At 36.1% G+C, this 21,632-nt stretch overlaps 1 protein-coding gene and 1 pseudogene across 2 annotated transcripts in view; one reads left to right on the forward strand and one right to left on the reverse strand.

The window, feature by feature from the left end:
- Positions 1–9,574, forward strand: part of LOC100616975 (ATP synthase subunit gamma, mitochondrial-like) — a 35,651-nt pseudogene extending 26,077 nt beyond the window's left edge.
- Positions 1–21,632, reverse strand: part of ATP8A2 (ATPase phospholipid transporting 8A2) — an 860,692-nt gene that overhangs the window by 822,833 nt on the left and 16,227 nt on the right. The gene's annotated exons all lie outside the window — the stretch shown is intronic.

Consider the following 21,632-nt stretch of genomic DNA (forward strand, 5'->3'; position numbering starts at 1 on the left):
TCATGCCAGCCTGAAATGAAGACTCCCAATTTCTAAAGTCATTGCCTTTTGATCATTTCTTCTACTGTCCTATTGAACTTTAGGTGAATAGTTTTTGGTTATTCAACTTTTCCCTTGTTTATTTATAGGTTGTCTCATTAATTAGAGGGTAAACATTGGAGGATAAGGAAAGTCTACCTCTTTGCATTCCTTTCACCATCTATAATAGTTTCTTTTATAGTATATATTCAATAAATATTTCTTGATTAGAGATTGACCAGAAAAAAAAAACAAATCAAGCTCTATGCCTTGATTTCCATGTATTATTTTTTCACCACAAAATAGAATAAAACAAACAGGTTCACAATATCTTTCCATTTAATCTCTATCCACAACCCATTATTTCTAGCTTGATCATCCATACTAATCATAGATTGTCCCCTCCCTATAAGCTGCCCAGCCAAAGTGTCCAACTACACCTAAATCAGTTTGACAACCTTATTGTCTATTCAATAGAAAAAAGACAAATTGTGCTCAATAACAGATGCTTTCATTTGCAGTCTTAGATCTATAATTGATGTCACAAAATCCATCACTTACTATTTAATTACATTTATATTTGAAGTCAGGAAGATATCCTCCTTCCTGTCCCATCACAAATAACAAAGAAGATCCATTATTTTTATTTGTAAAATGAAAAGTGTTAGGATTAGAGTAACTTTGCCTCAAACTCAACATCAGATTTGTTGATTTGAAGTATCTGTCATAAAGCTATTTCTATGATTATTATTACATTCTTGGTTTATTTTCACAAAAACGTGCTAATTCCAGGATTTGAAATCCTTACAACTTTTTGTCTTCTAAGGTCCCTCTTAGCTGTAACACTTTGTGATTCTAAAGTATTCCATAAATGAATGTTGAAACCACATTTTTTTAAAACCCACCTAAAAAAACCTCTCTGAACACATTAATTGATATTTTCTTAAACAAGTTAGCATTTTTCTTTTCTTATGTTTTTAAAAGGAAAAATATCAGATATGAAGTAAGTAGACAGAGATTCAGATTGGGACTTTGCCACCATTATCCATGTAACCCTGAGCATATGGGTTTGGTGGAACTGCAGATATACTAAAGACCATTCTGTCTTCTCCCACTCCCCTACCCCAACTGCCATTAGAAGGCTCAATCTTCATTTCAAGTTATTACATGAAAATTTGGAAGTGGGATAGGTTATAATCATTGATGAGGAACTTGCAATGGAAAAAGAAAACAAGGAAAGAAACACTTAAATGCCATTCAATCATAAATCCAAGACATCCTATGATGTCATTGATCCTCTTAGAAATGGAGGAATAACAACCTTCAGCAAGACATTCATTTACTCAAAAAAACATGAAGAAATTGGACTATAACAGGGATTCTTAACATTTTTTTTTATATCATAGATCCCTTTGGCTATCTGAAGATGCCAACAAATTCCTTCTCAGAATAATGTTTTCAAATAACAGAGAATAAAATACTTAAATGGAACCAATTTTATTGAAATATCATTATCAGCATTTTTTAAAACAAGTTCACACATCCCAGGTTAAAAATCCCTGACTTAGAATAATGATTTCTGAGATGCTTTCGATGTCTAAGGCTATTTTTGATGCTATGAATAAAGTTGTTCTTGTCCTCCCTTTCTAATTTAGTTTTTTTTTTCTGCTTAGTGCTCAACAGTTTATTCCATACTAACTTTAGTAATCTTCTATTACATCATAGGTAGCCCTTGATCCTTTGTTTGATTTTGTACCCTTTGGCCCCTCTCACCTTCCACTGTGATATCTATCCTTCATCTAGAAGAAGATAACTACTAATCATTTTCTTTTTCCTTTATTTGTACATTAGTCCTCAGGCCATTTCCCCCTCATCCATCTGGTTCTCTATTGCCAAGATTGAACTCTCTCCTACTGAAGGAAGATTTCCTTGGCTGAAACAGCCATGTCCTTGAATTCCTCCTCCAGCAGTTTTCTAGAGCAATTCTTCATCTTGTCAGCCTTCTGTTCACTGGTGCAAAACTAATCTCCTTTTCTGACTATGCCACTAAAAAGATCATGTAACAAAACAATGATATATCTACCACAATAATGAACTCAGGAACTTCCAAAATAGAGGATGAGAGGCTCAGAAGGGATATCAAAATAACTTTATAGAAAATTTAGAGAATCAAAATAATAAATGCAAAGAAAAAAAGAAACAACAGCTATTGAATTTTCTAATCCACAATTCTCATTGTTATTAGTACTTCAGTATTATCTCTGTAGAGCTTTACTAAGTAATATTTCTAAGGGACTTTGCCTTTTCTTCTCTACTTAGTTCTCTCAAGCATATCCTAGGGTAATAAGAAAATTTTGATAACAAAGTTTATTTAGAAACATTTTAGAGACTAAGAAACTGAAATCCAGATATGTATCCAAGTTAACAGCAATCATTGTCAAGGCTTATGTTACTTGAGGCAAGTCTGTGGTTTAAAACTCTTCTTTCTCTGTCTTTTCTGTCTGCTTTGGTCTAGACAGGCACTAAAGATAAAGTGGACTGTGAATGTGACCTATGGGCAATCAGGATATGTCAGACTGGAAAATTCCCCCTCAAGATAGAATATGATAGCAGCAGAGACATATGTGTGAAATAAAAATGAGAAAATAAAAGTAAAAAATTTGGAAACATTTTGGCCTCACAGATGACTGTGCTATTTTTATTCCCTACCAAAAAAAAATAGTCTAGGATACAGTCACACACTCCTGCCTATCTAGAACTTTGAGCTAGAGTTAATTAAGAACTATTTTCTTGGTTGGAAGATCAGAATTAATTGCCTTAATCTCAAACTGTAAAAGATCTTCTCTTTATTTCCAGGTCTATAGGAGTGAGAATATCATTACTAGTCCAAAAGGATGATGGCAACAGTTCTGTGCTTGAACACTCAGTTGAGCAGCTGAGATGACTATGAAGGAAATGCTCTGGGAAATTCAAAGCAGAAAAGTGACATTAAGTTGGATCATGAATCTTGGTGATTGAAGGAAACTGCTGATTTTAATCCCAAGAGGGGAAAACAGGGAATCTGATTCCACTTACATCTATCTACAACCCAAGCCATCACATGGTTTAGCATAATGCAGTATAACTTACAGGATCTGCGCCAAATGGGCAGGACTTCCAATGGCTGCTACCTCCACCTCCTTCCAATTTACCTTTTAGTGATCTCACATTATCTTTCAAGGTAAGTCACAAAAGCAGTTGGTGGCTAGACTTCTCCTTAAGACTTCTGCATGACATTCAGACATCCTTTTTGCTCCAAGTTTGAGGAAACAGAAGTCACATGGAAAACTGTTTTGCTTTCATATAGAAAGAAACTTTTTTTTCTACTCTCTGTACAAATATCCAAGTGGCTTCTTTCAGAGGGCATCCTCTTTTCCATTTTTGTCTTTTGAACTACTCAAACCAAATGACTGGCCAATCCTTTATATAGGTTTTTAGGAAGTACCATCTATTGCAAAACAATAAGACAAAATGAACAAAAAATCATTTGTGAATTAAAAGTAAGTCATTATCAGCAAAATGATCATATTAGACCAGATAATTACTGAGATACTTTCCAATCTAAAAACTCAGGCTAGAATAATTGAGATATGATTTGTTTTTAAAGAAGGTGATGTTTCTATATACTATGAAGAAACAAAGGGCCCAAAAATTAATGCCTGAGAGAGATGACTCAATTAGTAATATGAGCAACAAGGTGGGCAAACTAGACTTATTATGTTAAGTGGGAAATATAAGAAACTGGAGTTTATAGAGGAACTGTAGGCAAAAAAGAGAAAAGCTTAAAATAAGACTGGGTAGTACAGCAGAGAAGAACCCCTAGACTGTGTGTCAAGAAAAAAGAATTCTGTTCAGGAAAAAATGAGCAAAATTCAGATGAGACAACCTGGCCAAGTTTCAAGTGTCTTCAAAGAGAAAACTTTCAACCTTAGCCCACCAGAAAAGACCTATGATTAACTTAATTTGCTTATGGTTTATACCCTCCAATTCCCTTATATTGTGGTTAAAATAATTTGTCTGCTCTAAAGGGATGATGAGGATTTATGTGGTGAAGGTCATGGTACAAGAAAGGGTAAGGAAAAAATATAATGAAAAGGCCATAGACCCAGGGACATAAGTTCTCTGTAAACCTGGAGAGGAAACTATTTAGTTCCAATGGCTGACCCTTCCATTCTACCTCATTTATATCATGAGTCGGGCATACCCTTGACTTTGCCATCACCCCCAAGTGTTCCACTTTCATGTTCACAAACTCCCAAATTCCTTTATTTGATCATAATGTTTTATTATTTCACCTTTCTCTGTTCTTTTTGACACCTAACCCTATTCTAACCCTATTCTTTATCCTCAAGATGACCTCTATTCCTTCCATTCTTCTTTTCTTTTTCAGAACTGTATTGGCCTTTTTTTTGTCTCTTGCTTTGCTTATCTTGATAAGCCAACTGGACTCTACAACATCCTCTACTCTAAAGTTCTTTACTGCCTTTTATATCATTGACCAACTATTGCTATCTATCATCCTTAAATTGCCTTCACATGGTATCTATTTATATGCTACTGAATGGAACTGAAGGACATCATGAAACTACCCACTAAATATACTAAAAATTTATGTCATCTAATTCCAACTGGGTCCTCACTATAGCAAAGCAATAATTTAATGATTCCTCAGTTAATTTGCTAACTTGCTCTACACAGTGGCTATTCCAAACCCTTTTGTCTCTCCTTAAGCCTCCCATGGCATTCACCCATTTTTTTCTACTCAAGATCTCTCCTCAAATTTCACCAACAATTAGTCATTCACCATAAGCCTCTTCTTCCCCTCTCATCTTCCATCACTCAAAGAAATTCTCCCACTATCTCCTTCATTCTCATCTCTTAAAAAGAGATAGTCCTTTTCTTTCCCAAAGCAAACTCTTCTACATGTACTCCTGATCCAATTCTCTCCTCCCTTCTCCAGCATATTGTTGCCACCAATGTTGTCACTTTCTCTCTTATTTTCAATCTTAGCTCCTTCCTTCTTGCCTACAAACATGACCATCTCTCCACTATTCTTTAAAAAATCCTTCATTTGAACCTAACCTCCATGCTAACTACCATTCTGTATCTCTCAATCCTTTTTGCAGCTTAGCTACATACAAAAAAATTCCTATATACAGTTCCTCCTCTTCGTCTCCTGTCACTTCTAATCCTTCTATAAACTGGCTTCTGACTTTTATCATTCAACCGAAACTTCTTTCACCAAAGTAGTTAGTGATTTCTTAATTCTGGAATCTAGTGGCCTTTTCTGAATTTCCATTTTATTTAACTTTACTGCAGACTTTGGTACTTTTGATCATCAGTTCCTTCTAGATATTTTCTCTGCTCTAGAATTTTGTGACACTGTTCTCTCTTGGGTCTGATCTTACTTATTTGACCATTCTTTCTCAGTCCCCTTTGCTGTAGTTTCATCCATGCCAGGCCCATTAACTATGAGAGGGTACAGGGAGTGGTGACTGAGAAATCTCCCAGGATTTTGTCCTTTTCCCTCTCTATGTTTCACTTCGTTATATCATTGACTACCATGTATTCAATAATCACCTATGAAAATGATTTCCCAGAGCTATATTTCAGCCCTACTTTCTGTCCTAAACTACATTCCCCTATTACCAACTGTCTTTTAGACATCTCCAATTGGATGTCTTACAGGCATCCCACACTAACTAGGTCCAAAACCGAGGTTATTATCTTCCTCTAAAGCTTTCCCCTCTTCCAAACTTCCCTATTATTGCCTAGGATGCCACCATTCTCCTGATGACCCAGGCTCACAAACTTGGTGTCGTCCTTAACTCTTCATTCTCATTCAATTCACATACCTAATACATTGCCAAATTTTGTCATTTCTACCTTTGCAACATCTCTTGTATGTGCCTCTTTTTCTTATATAATCACAATCCTAGTTTAGGCCCCCATCACCTCTTGCCAAGATTATTAAATAGTCTTATAAACGATCTCCTGGCTTCAACTCTTTCTTCCCTCTAATCCATCTTCCACTTAGCTTCCAAAAGTCATTTTTTAATAAAATATAGATCTGATCATTACACACACAGAGACACTCCCACTCAGTAAACTCCAGTGGCTCCTCATTATCTCCAGGATCAAATAAAAAGTCTTTTCTTCATCATGTAATGATCCTCAGAACTTGACCCCTTCCTGCCTTTCCAGTGTTCTTACACATAGCTCCTTTCATAGACTCTACACACTCTGTGATTCAGCTGCAATGGTCTTCTTCTTGTTCTCTGTATATAATATTCTACATTATACATTGACTGACCCTTATGCCTGGGATGTTCTGCCTTCTCTTACCTCTGCCTTCTCCACCTCAGATTCCCTGACTTCATTCAGATAAAATCCTGCCTTCTGCAGAAAATCTTTCTGAGTTTCCTCAACTATCAGTGCTTTTCCCTTCCATATTAATTTCTATCGACTCTCTATTGATTTATCTATCTGTCCATCTAGCTATTAATCTATCAATTCATCTATCCATCCATCTATATCATCTATCCATCCTTTTATCATCTAGTTAGCTAGATGCATGTATGTGTGAGATAGGGATTCTATTTTTGCCTTAACTTCCCCCAGTGCTCAGCACCATTCCTGACACATAGAAATCAAACTTAAATAAGGGGCTAGTGATCTACATTATATCAAAACACCTTAAACATACACCTTAAAATTTTGTCTAAAAGTAACTTTCCTCCTTTGTTTCTACATAGTGACATAAATTTTCATTATAGGCCTTCAAGTTAAACAAACAAATTTGAAAAGTCTCTCCGTTATACTTAATGAATGTAAAATGAACAGATGCTCTTTAGAGTTGGGTCTGCTCTTTTCATGGAACCCCCTACAATGAAAGGATGCTTAAATGATATTTATGTCAATGCCTCTTCCCTTCTTTAATATTGGCTTCCTCGCTTAAGGCTTATTCACCAAAGAGAAACCTTGGTTTACTGCTTTGGGTATTATGCTATTAACTGCTTTACATTATTGAACTTCTTTAAAACACTCCAAGGTGTGGTTTGTCTAAAAGATACCAAAATAAAGATCTCTAAGGCTTTCCTGTAGGGAATTAGCTTATCTGTGGTTTTATATCTTTAGATTTATTATTGCAACAATACAAATTCTATTTTTATTTTTAATTCTTTTCTTGGTCAGCCTCCCAGAAAATGATTTAAAGCAATTCCACCAATCAATCACATAACTTTTGGCTGAATTTCAGAAGTGAAAGATATTAATTCTTTTTGCATTACATTTGTTTTCCTTTGATATTGAGAGTTGCTTTGGATTTCTATGGGGCTCAGAATAAGTTGCATTTCACAAAAATATGTATCTGTTCAATTTTTAGTGTGAAACAATGAGGGAAAGGGGAAATTCTCTGAAAGAGTCTTTGACACTTTGTAATTTGTATAATCAGAAGTGTGCTGTGAAAAGAAGTAGAGTTTTCAAATTGGAAAATAATCTTCAAACCATTTTTAAAACAGATTACTCCAACAAATATTTTGCCAGATTTATCAAGAAATAAAATTAATGTTTGATTCTCTTTCTGTCCCTTTCCTGGTCCTGTTTAGGATCCAATGGAAGTGTTAAAGAGTAATTTAGCTTCCAAAAAAAAAGCAGGCAAAAGGAGGATAGGCAACAAACCTGGACTCTCAAAATGGAAGAGTAAAAGAAAATTAATAAAGAGTCAGATTTCAATAGTTTGAACTATTTAGGGGAAGACTAATCTGAATGAATGACTGAAAAGTCTGAATTATAAAATATTTCCAAGTGAATATAATTTCTTATCTTTCAAATATATGCAATACCTGGAACCAAGCTAAAAATGGGAGGAAAGGAGTGGGTGGAGAGAGAGAGGAATAAATAAACAACTATGAATCCTTTGAGGTTAGTTATCAATTATTTGTATTTTTGAATGTAAAAGAATTTGTGATCCTAAAGTGCTTGAAAACAATTCTTTAATGTATTCACTTTAAATATTTTTACTGTAATAGTATACATCTGATTTGCTAGCTTAACATGACCCTTTTTCTTTTCAAACAGAACAGAGTTAAACTTCAGGCCAACCCCTCACCCAATGATTACAAATTTTAAATCATTAGTATCTGAAAGAATTAAGTTTTATCATATTTCTAAATAAAAGTTCATTATATTTTTTGACAAAATCTTACTGATTCATTCCAAACTTCCCAGTTAGTATTGATGGCACCATTCTTTTCCCAAAGTCATAAATGAAATTATTTTTACTTCTCTAGTTCTCACATACAGTCTAACGTCAAGTCTTATAATTTCTTTCTCATTATTTCTTGGATCCCACTGCCTCTCTATTATTATACCACCATCATGGCCCATGTAAATCCGTAAACATTTATCAAGTACCTACCACATGCCCAGCACTGTTAATCATCTCAAACACACACAGATATACAACCAACTGCTCATACTTTGGCCATCCGACTTCCAGTCTCCCCATCAATCCTTCCCAATCTTTATCACTGGCTATAATCTTAAACATAGTAACTAAAATCATCTTGCTCTAGTGTCTATGAATTATAGTATTTTCCCTCACTAGAAGTTCAAAGTTCCTATTACCTGAGTAGAATCAAACTTGTCTTCCCTCCCTGTGGGTTGAGGAAGTATTTTATCTGTCAGATTCAAAATGCCCTCCCTCTCTCTTTTCTTTTTGGTCTATTCCTATGTTTTTAATTTCTGGTGATCTCCCATGATGGCTTTTAGTCAGTTGCCTCCTTTATTCTCTTTGTATAATCTTACCATTTTTCTTTAAATATAATAAAAGGGAAGAAAAAGACTTTCAGGGCACATGATCATATTTTTCTAATTTTTAAGGATTTTCATAAGCTTCTTGAGCACAAATATTGTTTCACTTCTATCTGTATCCCCAGTCTCTGGCTTGTAATAGAAGCCTAATAAATACATGTTGATAGATTAATTACACCCTTGGTTCTTCTCTTCTGTTTTAAGACTCATAATCAATTTGACAAAATCAGAGGCATACTTAATAGGACTCACTATGACCACTTCTTGGAGACATTTAAGGAAGTAGGGAGGAAGCCTCTCACAACTTCAATCATTGATCTTGAACTTCTAAATTTGGGATAAGAGTTTAATGAAGGATCTATTATCTTTAATCAATTCAGGTCTATTGACTCTTATAAGGCAGAAGAAAAACCAATCTTTTCCCGAAATGCCATTTCAAATGCTAAGAGAATGAAAATGTATGATGACATTGATGTTGATATGTTGTAAAACTATCAAGAGTAAAGTCTGACAAACATCATCTACTAGATTCTAAAGGAGTCCCACCACTGAGCAGAGTACAAGAATGACAGATATGGACAGTTCGAGCAAGAATGCTTCTGAGTTGATTAATAAGTTGACTTTGACATTTATTGATACTCTCTAAACTGTCACCACAAAGGAGTTAGCTGAAATCATCTCTGGTGCTACAACTCTGAACTAATGGATCAGTTCAAAGTTTTATCCAGATTCAGAAGGTAAAGGCATGAAATGAAGCAACATAATTAATTTAGTCTACTTTTATCTGTCAGAAAAAAAACATTTGTCCCATTGTGTACATGGGAGGCAAAATATTTATGGATTATCTTATAATAAACAAATTACATTAAAACAAAAATATTTTAAATTTGAAAAAAATTTAAAAGACTCATAACCAACTGCCCTTTTTCCACTTGAATACGATCCACTCTTAATGCTCCTCTACTCCTGATAAACTAAGTTATTTATCATCCTTTTCAACTATTATTATCCTGGCACCTAAAAGAGGCACTATAAAATTAGAGAGGCTATTAAAGGTAATCTTTACATTTTAGAAATAAAGCAACTGAGGTTCAGAGACAAAGTTATGTAGGTAATTAAAAGCAGAGAAAGAATCTGAATACAAGCTTTCTGACTCCAAATCCCATGTCTTAAACTATACTATATTATATATTCTCCCACTGTACTACATTTCCTCCTCTACATCAATCAAGTTATTCATTTTAAAGGCAATTCTAGCAATGTTTAGCTGATAGAACACATATACTCTTAAATGCTAGACATTATAACCAATTAATAGGCAAAAAACAAATGGCACCAGAAATTCACTCACACTAAGTGGGGAGTCATTAAACGCCTTGATTATTCAGAGAATTGGAGCATTTTAGTCATCTGTTATAATTACCATCTGAAGCATCCTTTCTATAACATCCCTAAAAATTGATCATCGAGTTTTCATTTGATGGCTTCCAATGATGGAAAAGCAGCCCCCACTCCATTTTTAGACAGCTTTGTTAGCAAATTCTTTTATTATGCCAAAAGCTATTTTCCTACAATTCTGCCTCAAAAGACCAAGTGGAACAAGTCTAATGCCTCTTCCCAGTAGCTGCTAGCATGTGGCAGCAGCCACACCCTGGGCAACGGCTTCGACAGGCCGGCCAAACCTTGTGAGGGTAGCCATCGGGTCGTCGACCCCTGGTGAACCAGGGCTTTGCTCACCCAGCATGTGAAGACTGCTTCAGCTGAACAGACGGAAGAAACCAACAAGAAGGTTCAACGGCTGAGATGGCGACGCAGCAAGGCACTGTGGAGTGCTTAGGGCATGTTGGAGCACAAAAGACAACACGGCCATCCAATGCAGCTGAGGAAGTCTCCAGGTGTAACGACTTTTCATGCTATTGGACCCAGGCTTCCAATGCCGAGAGAGTGGGACTGTCTCTGTGCATCAACTTTTCTACTTAAATCTCCTTCACGCACAAGTATCTTAGTCATTCTCGATCACCGAGAGACTACCACTATATTTGACAGTGATTAGAATAATTAAGCGCAGGTTTAATGTCCTTCTGGCCAATCTATCCTCTAGTAGCATGGACTTGATATCTGACTGAGATCTTGGGATTTATGGTTCAGAAGGAGAAGCATTCACCTCTTAGCCCTAAAAGTGATTTTGGTTTGTTGTCATCTTTGAGCTAGAAGCTAGAATTGAGCCACACAACCTCCATGTTCTTAAGGAGGCACATGAAAGAGCAAAGCAATGAAATTCAGCCTCTCCAACAACAAATTGAGCTGGAAAGAATCAGTGACAAGAGAGCAAAAGACAAAAAGAGAAAGGAAAGGAAGGGACATCTGCCCTTTTCTATGGATATATCAGGATTCAAGATTATTACTGCTTTTACCTAACTCTTCAAGGGTAGAGAAGAGTTCTAAACTTCCCCAACTTCCTTGTCTGTCTTGTAAAAGGCAAATATAAACATAATTTAAATTAGGGCAGAGAACCAAATCTGTTCCTGAATGTTAAGAATTTTCCTAACTGGAGACTCTGAGCTATTGTGATTTGCTAATAATTTTTCATTTCGTATAAATCCATAAAGCAGCAAAGCACAAGGGAACTTTGAAAAATGAGCTAATTATTATAGTATGGTGTGGTTCATTAAATTTTCAAAGATAAAAGTGGGGGGAAGAGAAGATGGTGACATCAGCTAGTCATCTGTACTTCATCTGGGTAAAATGTGCCCTCCATGCTCACTGATATTACACTTATGTTATCATTTCATGTACCCTCATTAACCCAGTCACCTCAGACTGCATGAACTCTCTGTTAGCTACATCAAGAGATCTGAATTTGTATACTAGCAGTGACTCTGTTTAAAATCCATGTGATGTTGGGCAAATTATTTATTTCTTTCTCTAGGCCTCAGGTTACATGATGCATTTACCTATAAGATGGGACTTATAAAGTCCTTTGTAACTCAAAATCTATGATAATATGAATGCAAAGGAGCTAGATGATAAAATGGATAGAGCCCTGGACCTGAAATCAGGAAGCTCTGAATCTAAATCCAGTCTAAGAAAAGAATTCACTAATTTTAAAACAGTGGTCAAAATCATTTAGCCTCTACCTGCCTCAGTTTCCTCAACTGAAAAATTGAGGTAGTAATAGCACCTACCCCCAGAGTTTCTACGAGGGTCAAATGAGATATCTGTAAAGTACTTAGCACAATTCCTGGCACATAGTAGACACTTAATAAATATTTGTTCCCTCCTCTTAGTGTCCCCCCACCCCTGCTAAATATTATCCCACAAGTGGTCTGACCAGTGAAAGATACAACAAATATACATTTGTTCTTACAAAGTAAGATAGTAATGATAATAATAATAATAGTGTACAGAACACTCAATATAAAAACACAATATTAGGATAATGATTTTTTTCTAGGATCATTTCCATCTGAAGTGCATCAAAAAATAAGAGAAGAATGAGATGACTAATAACTACAGAAGTGTCAAACTAGTAGCTGAGTCATATGGAATTATTTGTGGAAATAGAGATTTATTATGGCAAGTCAGGATTAGGTCAGCAGAAATTATAGAAAAGTTACTCTTTTTTTTTTAACCCTTACCTTCTGTTTCAGAATTAGCACTAAGTATAAATTTCAAGGCAGAAGAGCAGTAATGGTTAGGCAATTGGAACGAAATGGGTCTAGGGTCTAGGGTCACACATTTAGGAAGTGTTTGAAGTCATATTTGAACCCAGGATCTCCCAACACCAGGCCTTACTTTCTATCCACTGTGCTATGTAACTGACTCCAAAAAAGAATTATTCTTAAGAAGCCCAGACTTGGTGATCAATAAAGATTAGTAAAATAAAGTGGTAGAAAATATGTATCTCATTAGTTCAGGTAACAAAATTTTAGCATCTTCTAAACACCTAGCCAGAACTAGCCTACTGGATAGAATTGCAAATCTATCAGAAACTCTATATTTAATGGACTGAAAGAGACAACATTTCATCATACTACACATTCAGACTCTAACATATCCTGAAAAGATGAAGTAATCAAAGCTATCAATAATCAGATTTTAAAATGTTATAAATCCCTCTTGATTAGAGAAATGCAAATTAAGACAACTCTGATTTACCACCTCACACCTATCAGATTGGCCAATAAGGCAGAAAAGGAAAATGATAAATGTTGGAGATGTGGAAAAATTGGGACACTCCTGATGGAGTTGTGAACTAATCCAACCATTCTGGAGAGCAATTTGGAATTATACCCAAAGGGGTATAAAACAACACATACCCTTTGATCCAGTGAGACCACTACTAGGTATATATCCCAAAGAGATTATTTTTTAAATGGGAGGACCTAGTTGTACAAAAAATATTTATAGCTGCTCTTTTTGTGGTGGCAAAGAATTGGAAATTAAAGGGGTGTCCATCAATTGGGGAATGACTGAACAAGTTGTAGTATATAATAGTGATGGAATACTATTGTGGTATAAGGAATGATAAACAGGATGATTTCAGAAAGAGCTGGAAAGACCTACATGAACTGCTGTGAAGTGAAATAAGCAGAAACAGGAGACTATTTTACACAGTAATAATAATATTGTAGAATGATCAACTCTAGTAGACTTAGCTACTCTCTCCTATACAGTGATCCAGGACAATTCTGAAGGACTCAGGAAAAAGAATGCTATCTACCTCCAGAGAAAGAACCACTGGAGTCAGAATGCAGATGAAAGCATATGATTTTTCACTTATTTATTTGATTTTATGTTTGGGGGTTTGGGTTTTATAAGATTATTCAGTTACTAAAATGAACAACATGGAAATATGTTGCATGATAATAATACATGTATAATCCAGATCAAAATGTCTGACAGAACAGGGAAGAGAGGGAAACAAGTTTAATCATATAACTTAGGAAAACTTGTGTTACTTTTATTACATGTAATTGGTAAATATATATATATGGGGGGGGGGTGTATTGAAAAGCTCAACCAATAAACTACAAAGTGGAACTGACCCATAATTATAAACAGAACAGTTTTCCCAAAATCACCTGAATATTACATTGATCCATAAAAATGGAAGAGCAATGTTTTTAACAGACATACCAAACTCTATTAAGTTTTCATAATCTCCAAGATATAAGGGATAAAAATCTTTCAAAATAAAGACATTTGTCAGAAAAAAAATCAAAACCATATGGGAACAGAGTGAAATACTGATCATCCTATCTACTATCAAAGTTGTACTAAGGATGTTCTTGTGAGCAAGAGAAGTTATTTTAAGTTTTTATATTAAGTTTTTGATATCACAAAATTTAAATACTCACCAATATTCCTTGCTCCTGCCTATGACTCCATGCAGGCAAGCGCCCCGCCACTGCCCCCACAGATGACCATTTACCACTCATATTACATATACCAGCAGAGGTCCACATGGTCCAGCATTCTACAGAACACACATATAAGACAGTCCCATACTTAGATAGCAACTGAATCCTTTAACCTTAGGCAGGGAATACCAACTATACTGATACAAAGAGGTGCCAACTTTCCATAAATGCCTTTGGACCTTATAGTTTTGCCAACCACTGACAGGATCTGGAATGGACTATCATAAAACTTTTATACAACTATAAAAAGTTATACTATCTACTTGTGCAAAGAATAACAGCAGCATGGCAGCTTGTGCCAGGACAGGGAATAGGCATATAAATAAGAAAAAGAAAGATGGTCCCTGAACTCAAAGAGCTCACAATCTAATGATGGAAGAAAATACATAAAACTTGTGAGAAGATGAAAAGAAAGAGGAACCACCAGGGCATGCCCAGTGGGAGTTCAAAACAAGGGGAGCAACTGATAGATGAAATAAGTTGGAACATTCTGAGTCTTCTATAAAGGCAGGCATTGGGAGGATCTTGTTGCTTCATCATCCAGTCCTCCAGTCAGTGGAAAGGCAACTGAACTTTGCAAACTTTAAGGTGCTATATAAATGCTAGCTATCATTATTATGGTCTTTATTATTATGAAACATACCTCCCATTTATTCTGGTACCCTATTCATATAGTTCATTAAAGAAAATATTTTCTCATTAAAAAAATATAATCAAGACTCTAAAAGATCACCCTCGTGAAAATATTAATAATATGGAAATGGGTCTTGATCAATGACACATGTTAAACCCAGTGGAATTATGCGTCAGATACGGGAAGAGGGTGGGGTGAGGGGAAGGGAGGGAAAAAAACATGAGTCTTGTAACCATGGAAAAATATTCTAAATCATCTCATTAAATAAAAATTTTTAAAATTACTATTAGTTTAGTTCTTAAGATCAATTTGTGCCACCACATATACCAAAACCATTCTAGGTTCATGACAAATCTATATCAGTAGAAGGCAATGAACCTTCATCATCAGCCTCCTCAGAGTGGAATGAGGCTATCGAAAGGGTGCTGACATGTTCATTAGATGTGCATGGCTATTCTCTCAAGGTTAACCTTGTGATGCCAACACTGACATCCATATTTATTCTGCCCATGCTTCTAGGCAGCAGGCAGAAGACACCATTTAAATCATTAAAAATAAACCATTTTTCGTTAAAAAACAAAAACAAGCAAACAAAAAACCTACCTTTTGTCTTAGGACCAATACTGTGTATTGGTTCCAAGGCAGAAGGCTACGCAATGGGATTAAGTGACTTGCCCAGGGTCATACAGCTAGGAAGTGTCTGAGGCTAGATTTGAACCTAGGACCTCCCGTCTCTAGGCCTGACTCTCAATACACTGAGCCACCCAGCTGCCCCCATAGGACACCATTTTCCTATGCAATAGGAAATATAATATAGGGTCAAAGGCTGGGCAAAAGATCCTGAAAGGACAGCCTCAGCAGTTAGCTTCTCTGCAGATATAGTCACAATAGGTTGATGGCCTATAATGCTCATGTGAATAAATTATACTATAAGAATCTCTTTTGAAGATTTAAATATACTATAAGTTAAGTTCCACCCCCAAGGGACACCTGGATGGCTCAGTGGGTTGAGAGCCAGTCTTAGAGATAGAAGGTCCTGGGTTCAAATATGAACTCAGACACTTCTTAGCTACATAACCTGAGCAACTCACTTAACCCCCATTGCTTAGCCCTTACCATTCTTCCACCTGTGAAACAATATGCAATATTGACTCTAAAATGGGAGGTAAAAGTTTAAAAAAAATTCCAATCCAGTGGAATTTCATGTTGGCTACAGGAGGGGTTTGTGGGGAGGGGAGGGAAAGAACATGAATCTTGTAACCATAGAAAAATATTCCAAAATAATTAAATAAAAATTTTCAGAAGTGAAAAAAAATTCCATCTCTAGAACATGGGTGATGGACCAGTTATCCCCCTAATGTTGTTACTAAGGCTTTAAACTGGTAGAGTTATTGCCCTCTAAACCTTCATACAATTATAGTAGGGAAGAAGACTGAACTTGGGATTTCATTGATATCTGGAGCTCCAGGAAGTGGAAACTTCTTCTACTGTTACAGATTGGTGCCTTCTCTGTATCTTCTAGTCCTATGGAGGTGCCTAGAGCCAAGAGGTTCAACAATTCACCTCTACAGAGTCACATTATCAGTGGGAAAATGTAGTTAGAAGTTCCTATCAACTCAAAATTGTGAACAATCAAATGGATCTATTGTTAGCCCTGAGTGATTTCCAAACCCAAAGTATCTTTATTCTCTCTCTAGCACTCAATCATATTATGAGGAAAAGGGTCTGTGGGTTGGAGTAGAAGGGACCCTCTGGGCTCTTTTTCCTAGAGGTAAGATCGAAGGGTCAGAATGAAGCCAGGAAGGAAAAAGGAGAAGGGAGAACTGGGAGGAAGATTTAAAGGTAGGGGAGAATGCTATGGCACAATGACTGTTTCCAGAAGGACAAAAAGGCCTCAGAAACCTCCTTGCAGCTTAGGTGACCATCTGTTTCTTCCATCTATCCAGCAGCTTAATTAAGCCTTCTCTATGGGCTGTTGCCCCATTTAGAATATGAACTCCCCAAGAGCAGAGCAGGGGCTATCTCACTCTTCTCTCTGTATCTCCAGTCCCTTAGCATTGTGCTTGTCACATAATAAAAACTTAATAATTTTTTTTTCATTCATCCAATGCCAACAGTCTTAAGAGAGGATGCCTATTTCTGCATTTAACATTCCATTTGGCCCTTTTCTATGCACACATATGCTCTTTACTGTTTGCATTTCCACTGGGAGGCTTATTTGAGAAAGTGATAAATTATGGAGTAAATATAGACTAAGAGGAATTTCTGAAATATGGTGTTTAAAAGAATAAGTCAAATCTAATTAATGGCTGGCCTCTGGGAAAAGAAAACTGTTGCTGAGATGTCCTACTCACTTTTTAGTGCGGATAATATATGGGCCACTCAATTTTTACCAGCTGTTATACCTATGCTTTGCTTCCCATGCTCAATGCCCTCATTAAGCAGTTTAAATTTTGCTGGTTCAATGAATTCTATAAGTGTTCTCTGGGTCTCTGCCTCTCCCTTGACTTTTATGGTGTTGCTATAAGTTGTTTTATTTAAAGGTTCAAAAAGCTAAATTGTGCTACAAATAAACTGGAAGGAAATAACCTACAGACTCATTAGAACACATTCAGGATAAGGGAGATCCATCTTAGACCTTGGAGCAATACCAACCATTTTTAAGCACTTACTATGTGCCAGGCTCTATGCTAAAAGCTGGAAATGAGAAAGACAAAACCCACCTCCCTGACAGGTATTTAGTACTGAACATTCCTAAGTTCGATCACGATTCACTATGTGAATTTAGGACAACGAGGTGGCACAGTGCCCAGAGTACCAAGCCTGCAGTCAGGAACACTTGTCTTCCTCAGTTCAAATATGGCCTCAGACACTTGCTAGTTATGTGACCTTGGGCAATAACCCTGTTTGCCTCAGTTTCCCCATCTGAAAAAGGCTGGAGAAGGAAATGTCAAACTATTGCAGTATCTTTGCCAAGAAAACCCAAAATTGGGTCAAGAAGTGCCAGATGTGACTGAAACGACTGAACAGAACAGGAATGATCTTAGATAAGTCACTTAATTTCTAGAGTTAGGTTCCTCATCAGCAAAATAAGGGAATGAGATTCCTATGGCCTATTTCAACTCTAAAATGCTATGATTCTATGACTATTGTTCATTCGCCATTCATGTAACAAATATTGAGTATTATTTTGGATTTAAAAGTAGTATTAGATATAATGCCTGTTTTTAAGGACTCTCATCTAGTAGGAGATAAAATATACAAAATATATTTTATACACAAATCATATATATAAAATATAGATACCATATATAAAGTGTTTACAATACCTATACTTTGTACTTATATAAATGTGCTATTATTATCATTATTACAAAGCTTCTAAGGGCTATGAGAAACTAGGAAGGAAGGAGAATTTGAGGCTATCACTGACAGGCAGTGAGGTAGTCTTGAAGGAAAAGTAGAGTTTTAATAATAGAAATTGAAAGGACAGCATTCTAGGCAGAGAGAATAGAATGAGCAAGAGTGTGGAGGTGGGAAAGTGTGAATTTAGGAATTCATAAGTTATATAGATTAGCTAAAGCACAGATGTCTTGTTAGGAAGCATTGAGAAAGAGAGCTGATGAGGCTGGGGAAATACATTGTGCAAAAGAAGGAGTTTTGATTTTAGAAATCATTACAAGTTTTGTAGTAAGGAAGTAACTCAATCACATGGGTGCTTTAGAAAGATCAGGATGATTGCACTATAGAGCAGAGGTGGCACACTAAGCAAAACTTCTGAGTGAAGACTCAACTACATTAATATGTAATTGGGAAATATTTAACAAAATAAATTAAAATGGGGGGCAGCTGGGTAGCTCAGTGGATTAAGAGCCAGGCCTAGAGATGGGAGGTCCTAGGTTCAAATCTGGCTCAGAAACTTCCCAGCTGTGTGACCCTGGGCAAGTCACTTAACCCCCATTGCCTAGCCCTTACCACTCTTCTGCCTTGGAGCCAATACATAGTATTGATTCCAAGACAGAAGGTAGGGGTTAATAAAAAATTAAAATGCATTATAACACAGATGTTGTTCATTTATGGTTTGCTAGGCTAATAAGTGTCCTTCAGGGATCTGTTTCTATTTGAGTTAAGTTATAGAGAATGAATTAGAATTGAGATAATCTGGAGGCAGAGAAGACAGTAAGGCTCCTACAGTAGAGTAGTAAGGTGATAAGGACTAAATTATGGAAATAAAAAGAAAGGATAATATTGTAAAGGGAAAACTAACAATTAAATGTGAATCAGGAAAGAAAGAGAGGCATAAAATAAAGAACAAAAGAAAATAAAAAATTGTCAAGCCTACTTAATTAGAAAATGGTAGTGCCATTGATAAAAACTGGAAAGTTAAGAAGAATATTTAGTTTTGTGGGGCAGGCTGAAGAGGAAGGGAAAATTATAAATTCAGTTTTAGGGGTCAAGTTTGGGGTCCTGGCAGAACACTTTGGAAACTTCCAGCAGGTAGTTGGAATATGGCACTGGAACATTGCAGAAGATTAGATTAGAAAATACAGATTTGGGAGTTATTCACATGAAAGTCAAGTCAACAAGAATTTAGTATGCATTTATGTGTCAGGCATTGTACTAATCACTGTGAATAAAAATACAAACAAGCAAAACAGACAGTCCCTGATCTCCTTTAAAGGGCTTACTTACTAATGGAGGAAAGTAATAGAGAAAAGAAGCTATAGGAGTTGGAGATGAAAGAAGGTTTATGGATTATGGTGGAAAGAGAAGTCCAGGGAGTCAGGAGCAAGGCCAAGAAAGGGATTCCAAGAGTGAAGATGGCTGTCCATTCCTTGAAATGAAAGTTTGGGGAGAAATTGGCCAACCAAATTAAAAAGTAGAATGATCTTCCAGGATGAGAAGGCTGCTGGTTATGGTAGGAAAAAAATGATAACTGAAGACATTGAGGTAGAGATGAACTTTGTGCAATGCAAAGATTTAAGGGCTAATAAAAAGGATGACCAATGAAGGAATCCCTCCTTTAAGTGGGAAAAGGGTACTAAAAACTTCCAGTAGGGAAGATCAGAAGAGACTTTGCCTAGGAATTTGTACCCTAGTTTAGGCCTGAAGAAAGTCAGGGATCCTCAAAGAAAAAGTGAAGGATAAGTTAGGGAAACAACTAGAAGACCAAGTTGGTTGAAAGTTAAAATGTGTTGATGGGAGAAATATGAAAAGGGGGATAAAAGCCTAGAAAGGTTGGGCTGAAGAAGAGACAGAACTGAGGTAGAGGAACAATAAGGAAGAACAATAAGAAAAATTAGAAAATAATTATTGCAGATAGCCTAGTAGTATAGTGGATAGTATACTGGAATTGGAGTCAGGGAAAAAATCTAAATATAAATCTTACCTCAGACACTTAATACTTATTACCTGTGTGACTTTGGGCAAATTGTTTGATTTCTGTCTTTGTGCCTTTATTTCCTTACATGTAAAATGAGAGGGTAGGATTTGATGCCCTCAAATTTAGAGGTGGTTCTTTCCAGTTCATAACCTTATGGTTATAGTCCCAGTGAAGGAGAACCTGAAAGAAGGTAAAGACCATGTGAATGAAGAGAAAAGAGGATCAAGATGAATTCATCTGGAAGTATAACTGATAAGAGTTGATAACTCATATCCAATCAGAAGTGATGGATAGAGGGGAAGAGTCATGGATAACTGAGATTGGGAACTTGGGTGAATGAAAGCTTTAATGGCGCCATCAACAGAAATAAGAAAGTTAAGAGCAGGAATGGGTTTGGGGGAAGGATCTTGGGGCCCTGGGCTCTGATAAATGAACTTTCATTTTATCTTTTTTGGAACCAAACCACCACTTTCTGGCCTGCTCCAAAATATAAACCTTTGACTACTCTTTCCCTCTCCCCCTCTCCCCACCCTTCTCTTCACTACTCTCCAACTCTGTCTCCCTTCTTTGTATTGTCTTCCTCTATTAGAATGCTGCCTCCTTATGACAAGGGCAATCTTGCTTATCTTAATTTGTGTCTCTAATGCTTTGCACAGTGCTTAGCATATAGAAAGCACTTATGCATTCATTCATGTTGAATTTAAGGTGCCAATAAGATCTATAGTGGAGATGTCTAGTAGGCAGTTAACATAAAATTATGGATCAAGAGAGAGATAAGGACTGCACATATAGATTTGGGAATCATCTGTGTAAAGATAATTGAACTGACTGGTAGTAGCACTGCCCTGGTAAATGTTTAACAATAGGTTTTCAAAAAGAAAAAAAAGCATAACACTTTTAAGTTTAATCTGCATTATGAACATTCCTCCATGATTTTCCTCAGTAAATACGATTGATAAAACAATAAATCAAGTTTTGACATATAGTATTTGCTCATTTCTAAAGTGCAAATACTCATAATGAAAACTTAACTGATTGTTAACTGATTGGCTCTGGCTCAAGTTTTCAAAGGAGCCAATAAAATCACTAAAAGAGACAAGAGAAAAGAATAGGGGACCTAGCACAAAGTTTTAGAGTTTACCTATACTTAGTTCACAGGAAATGGAAAATAACCTAGCCAAAAATTTAAAAAAAAAAAGATTGAGAAGCAGTTCTTAGTGAGGTTTGAGAGAATATTTTCTGTAGAGAAGTAGAGACAGAAGCCAGATATAGAGGAAGAAGTTAGAGGGTGAGGAAGTACTCAACAAAGAACTCTTTCAAG

This window comes from Monodelphis domestica, chromosome 4 (assembly GCF_027887165.1).
Source record: "Monodelphis domestica isolate mMonDom1 chromosome 4, mMonDom1.pri, whole genome shotgun sequence".
Classification (NCBI taxonomy): domain Eukaryota; kingdom Metazoa; phylum Chordata; class Mammalia; order Didelphimorphia; family Didelphidae; genus Monodelphis; species Monodelphis domestica.